Source organism: Acyrthosiphon pisum, chromosome A3, assembly GCF_005508785.2.
Source record: "Acyrthosiphon pisum isolate AL4f chromosome A3, pea_aphid_22Mar2018_4r6ur, whole genome shotgun sequence".
Classification (NCBI taxonomy): domain Eukaryota; kingdom Metazoa; phylum Arthropoda; class Insecta; order Hemiptera; family Aphididae; genus Acyrthosiphon; species Acyrthosiphon pisum.
In genome coordinates, this window is record NC_042496.1 from 16295183 (window position 1) to 16301191 (window position 6009).

General features: G+C 29.8%; 1 protein-coding gene across 1 annotated transcript in view; it reads left to right on the forward strand.

Annotated features, from left to right (window-relative positions):
- Nucleotides 1-222: 222 nt before the first annotated feature.
- LOC100167476 (heparan sulfate glucosamine 3-O-sulfotransferase 5-like) overlaps nucleotides 223-6009 on the forward strand; it is a 44281-nt gene continuing 38494 nt past the window's right edge. The window contains exon 1 of the mRNA XM_029491753.1: nucleotides 223-554. The gene's annotated coding sequence lies outside the window, so the exon portion shown is untranslated. The remainder of the gene's footprint in view (nucleotides 555-6009) is intronic.

Sequence of the window (6009 nt, forward strand, 5' to 3'; positions counted from 1 at the left end):
CGATAACAACGGTAATAATAATAATAATAAAACATAAAAGCCGGTGGTTCGAGGACGGTGAGCTTTCGGTGGTGGACGGGAATGGCAGAGGGGATGATGGAAAAAAAAGTTTCGTCGGCATTCGTTTTTGGGTGCGCGCGCTCGCGGCGCCGGTAGCGCGGCTTCGCGGCGTTTTCGGCGAAATCGACAGAGGCCCGCTCGCGTACAGTCGACGCCGGTGGAGACCGTTTAGTACGTTCAATCGGCTCGCCCGGCCGAGTCCTGCGCCGCCGCCGCCGCGTCCAAGTCCAACTTCCATCGCCGATGCCGCCGCCACCCGCACGCCGAGAAAACGCGATACGCCACCACCACCACCACCGACGCTCGTCCTCCGTTCACCCCGTCAACTACCCCCTCACCAACACGCGACGACGACTCACCACCCTCTGCCTGGGTCCGTACCTCGTGTCCTCGCCACAGCCGGGTCCGCCGCCACACGGCCGCCGGGAGCACCGACGCCACCACCGCTGCGCCACCACACGGCAATGATCGCGCCGCCCGGAACTATGCGCCAGGTAAAGACGGTGTTCGATCATGGTCGCTAAACAGTTTAATATATTATTATCGTTATCATAATATTAATATTATACCACATTGGCCCCGTTACCTAAGATATGACTGCGTGGATGACGTTGAATTGTCACGTCCTCCTATAGGTCGATCATCGTGTTTTTGTACAGTTTACGATGATAATCTGATGTATGTATAGGTAGCCTGCACTTTAGGATGAAGTCGACGGTAAACGTATTCGGTGTCGTATCTGTGAAAACCGTTATTTATCATTACGCATTACGCGTTATCTGTACCGCGTGACACTATAACACCGCAGATAAATATTATCGTTATAAGTCGTACACTTAGTCATACGTCTATCTTACGAAAGAGTCACTATCCGATATTATAGTTTGATATAATGTAATATTATATAGATAGCTTAAGATATAAATGGCATGATCTCCGAAGCGATAGTGTGATAATATAGACAATATTACATAAATAATATTATGATAACGTCGATATCGTTATCGGTACGCCGACGGCGCCCAAAACACATTTTACGGAACAACGCCGTCCAGTATTAACCGAGCGTCTGTGTACCGAAATTGCCTATTTAGAGCGCCGCGTCACCGGGGCTAATAATTATAATTAATTTCATTTTTTTTTCCGTCATAGTATCGTTTCGTTTAACAAACATGCGTACGCTACAAGCAATATCACCATGATATTATTATTATTTATCCAATTTTATTTATATTACTCGTTCACGCGACACGCGTGTCTAGCTACGGAAGAGATGATAATATTCCTTGACGATTGTCCAAATTATTGTTTCTTTCTTTTTCAATTACAACTCTTGGTTAAAGATTGTCTTCTACATAATTTATATTAACTGTTAGTCTTATACTATACATTCAATTAAATTATAATTATTTGTTAATAATACCCCATCTCCCACAGTTTATATACCTGTTAAGTTTATATAAGCTTTCGAAAGCTTACGAAAGCATACCTATTTGACGACGAAATGACGAATAATTTATCGTAATGTTCAGTTTTTATTTTTTATTTCGAGTTTACGCAATTGATAAAAGACCTGGTCGCTATTGTTATATCGGGTCGTTAACGGTTGAAAAATGCAAAAGAATAATCAGAAAAAAATCGGTTCAATAATACTCCATAACAATTTTTGAAAATCGTGTTTTTTTTTATTCGTTGTAATTATGAGTACGTTACGCACGACGTATTTTTAATAAATAGGAATACTCAAACTCGCCTACATAATAAATATTATGTATAACATGCGTTTGTTGTTATAACATTTGGCCACTGACTTTTTTCAATGTTTTTGTTTGTATACACAAAAAAACTGTGGATATCATGAACGATAATAATTATTAGGAAGAGTCTAAGGGTTTATAGTATAAGTTAAACATATATACGAAACGTCATATATTTTCATATAAAAACAAAGGTTGCTTGAAATTCGTTTTATTAGAGAACCCTAACAAATCATAATATTTGAACGTTTTAATGGATGGAAATAATGGCTAGGATATTTAAATTCATACGGTAAACAAATTCAAAATATATATTTGTGCCAGGTGGATCAGTGCGATTATTGGTACGAAAATTAACTGTACAATTTATTGACTTCAAAATGTTTGTACAGAAATTTGGAGTGGTAAAAAAAATAAAAATACATATCGTTCTAATAACGATACATAAATTACTAGCAAAATATTTACTAGAATTTACTAGAACCGTTGACGGAAGGTTTTATGTATTTTAAAAATGCTCTCTTCTCCTTGTAAATTGTATTCCAACCACAAATATTTTATGTTAAAATAAATTTCATGTTGTTGCACTTTGAGGTTTGAACAAGTGTAATTTATTTATAAATACCACAGTACCTCGATGCAAACGTTACATGAATTCAAAGGTATACACATTATAAGAATACGAGTATTTAATAAATTATTGTTGAATTTGCAACATTATAATAAACTGTTCCACTTGAGATACACATCAAAGACGTATTAAGCTGGTAAATTAATTACATAAATTACAAAGAATTTCAAAATATTATTATACCGTGAATCAGTATAGACACGATATTAATCATTTTTGTAATGCATTTAATTATACCATGCGTAAAATGTATTATTTATAATATTATGAGAAAATTCAATTTTTATTCTAGAATTAACATACGGATATAGGTAATACAATATATATATATAATGTAAAGCAATAACGCATTATTAAGGAAATTATATTATTTTTATCAGATATGTATTAAACTTAACCAGCTGAAGGGAAACTATTTTTTTTACCTTGTTATAATGCTAATATACAAAAAAAAACACTCAAAGAAAATGTCAAAATAAATAATTGATTTACCATAATAGAAAATGCCTTATAAAGAGATTTTATTTTTATGAAACATAATAAGAATAATAATGTAATAAGTTAAAATGGAGGGAAAATAGGTAACCACTCTGCTGTATGTACAGTTGTAGTGTAATGTATGTGTTGAATTTAAGTTCAATAATAAATCATTGTATACTAAAAACGATTCTGTCTGAATAAACCGTCTGTCAGCCCATATTACTAAGTATATTTTATGATAATATGTTTTTTGATTTTGCTGTTAAAGTAATATAGGTATTTTATTATTATAATATAGTATTATGCCGTTATATAATGATGATATATATATATTTTTTTAATTTCGTTAACACTGAATTTATTATTGTAATTAAATACGGTGTAAATAGGTTGTAGCATAAAAAATCTAAATGTTTTAAAGAAGGCATTGTTTGTATAAAATATAATAATGTATCTTAATATTTTTATATAGCTTTTATTATTATCCATTAAATTTTCAAGCCTTTTGGTAAAAGCTTTTTACGAACATTTATTAGAAAACACTAAAGCAATTGAAAAATTTCACAAGTCTATAAAATATAAATAGCTTAAATAGAGTTAAAATATTTTTCAATTATATATTATGCGTGGAAATGGTAATACAAACATATTATGATTATAATTTCGTGTATTTATGAATATTGTTTTTGAACCACAGAAATGGAAAGTAAGGAAATCGATTTTGTGAAAAACTGCATTGGCATAAAAATTCCCTAAAATGTTCCTTTCTACTATAAATTGTGTACCTACTTAAACATAAACAAAAAACAAATACATAATTGTAAAAACAATAAGTACATTCATCGCTCCGCTTAGAATCTAAAAGATGTAGGAATCATTCAACCAACCTAAATACATATTTGAGAATTATATACATACCTCTACCACCTACATTATATATTTTCAACATGTAATAAAATTTATAATAATGTAGAGTGTTGAACTTCATATTCGTTATGATTGAATTAGGTTGTTCTAGTGTTGTTCTATAATAATAAATTATTATTACAATGAATTGTTTGTTTTTGAGTTTCTCCAAACAATATTACATTTTTCTTATAAGCTATCATAAACAATATAAGTAACAATAACAGTATAATAGAATACATAATAATATGTCATATGATGTTATGCTTATTTTCAATATAATACAATTTATTTTCAATGTTTGTTTTATACTTGATACAATTTATAATAATAATATTCTCAATGGCGTATTTTTTGTTTTATTTTTGGTGGCTTAGTCTCCCCAATCCCAAATTATTTTTGCATTTATATAATATAAGTAGTAGTAATTACTTATATATTTTCAGACGAACCCATTTATACTAATAACTTACTAATATAAAAGAGTTACATAGTAAAACGCAATTTATTTTTTTAATAATATAAACACTGACCCCACATGGTTTCCAAAAAAATAAAATGTTATTCTGCTACGCCTTTGATAAACTTTATAATTAATGTTGTACCCAATGTTCAATTTTCTATTTTAGAGGAGGGGTGGAGAAGAGAGTCTTAATGGAAAAAATGGAAACAATGGTTTAACGTATGATCCAACGATTTATAATAAAATTTAAAGGTATAGATACTATATACCTATATATAAGGATTACCTATGAGAGTACCTTATTTGTTAAAGCACAATGTACACTTGAATGTTGAACCTAACCTAACATGAACTCGAGCAAAATCATTACATTCGTATTATATGAGCATCTGCAGTGGTATTGTATACATGGTATGGTCAACAATGCAATTATTACATAGTTGGCTTATTGAGTTACTTAACTAATTAATTATAACCAAATCAATTTTATGAATAAAAATTATAGAGTAATGCGCTGCAGTTAAGTGTCTGCCGTCTGGTCGTTTGTGTACGGGAAATTTCCTCTCCCGCTGAATAGAGTAATGGCTATTTAACTGTAATATTGACATTCGCGCCGAATGAATACAAACCTTTTAGTTTTAGTTATAATACTTATAATTTAAATGAAATTATATAGCTGGCTATCACATATCAATGAGTGTTTTAATTTTCAAAAATAATATAAACAACCGTATGTTAATTATACATTCATAATCTACGTGTTTGTGTGTTAAGGTTTCTATACTGATTTTATTATTTGCTATCAAGTACCTCGGTGTTATATAAAAAAAAAAAAAAAAAATTAACTCGACTTATGAGCTCAAATTATTAACTGTTTAAGATTCTCTTTTCCTATTAATTTTAACTTTTACGACATTTTACGTACCTATTGTATAAGTGTCGCAGAAGGGTTAAATGTAATTAGTATCTTTAATCTACTCGGTTTCTAAAATATATTACATATTTATATATAATATAAACATAATATGTTACATACTTAAATGCAATTATAAGTAATTATTTCAAAAAAATAAAAAAAACAATTGTTTGTCTTTAGAAAGAAAAACACATTAAAAAGAAATAAGATTAAAAAAATGTTTTGTTGAAAATTAAAAAAATAATATTATATTATTATCAAATGTTCAATTTGCATAATGTTTAATAAGATTTAGTTTCTTTGGTCAGATATTTTAATTAATATGATAGAGATACTTATAATCCATTATTAAAATCCTATAATTTATAAAACTTTAATATTTTATTTAATTGTAGTACGTTCAAATAATTTCTATACAAATATGCATTGAATGATGCTTACTATCTATTTAAAACTCTATAAATATTTTAAAAGTCATACCTACATCAGCTGTATCACTATACGAAACAAAATCTGAAGTTTTGTTAGTATCTAATATTATGTAAAAAATACTGCACATATATATATTTTTCCTTAGTAAATTAAAAATGTATGGTCAGTTTTTTTATTTCAATAACTTTTGTAATTTTTTTATCTTTTGAATATCATTAATTAATTTAAACAGTTGCACAAATTTGAATACCTTATTTAATCCGTGACTACGCCTCAGAAAACAATACAATATTACAAGTTAAATAAGTACCTAAAATAGGTAAACAAAACTATGATTATTCGCAAATTGTTCAAATGATATTTA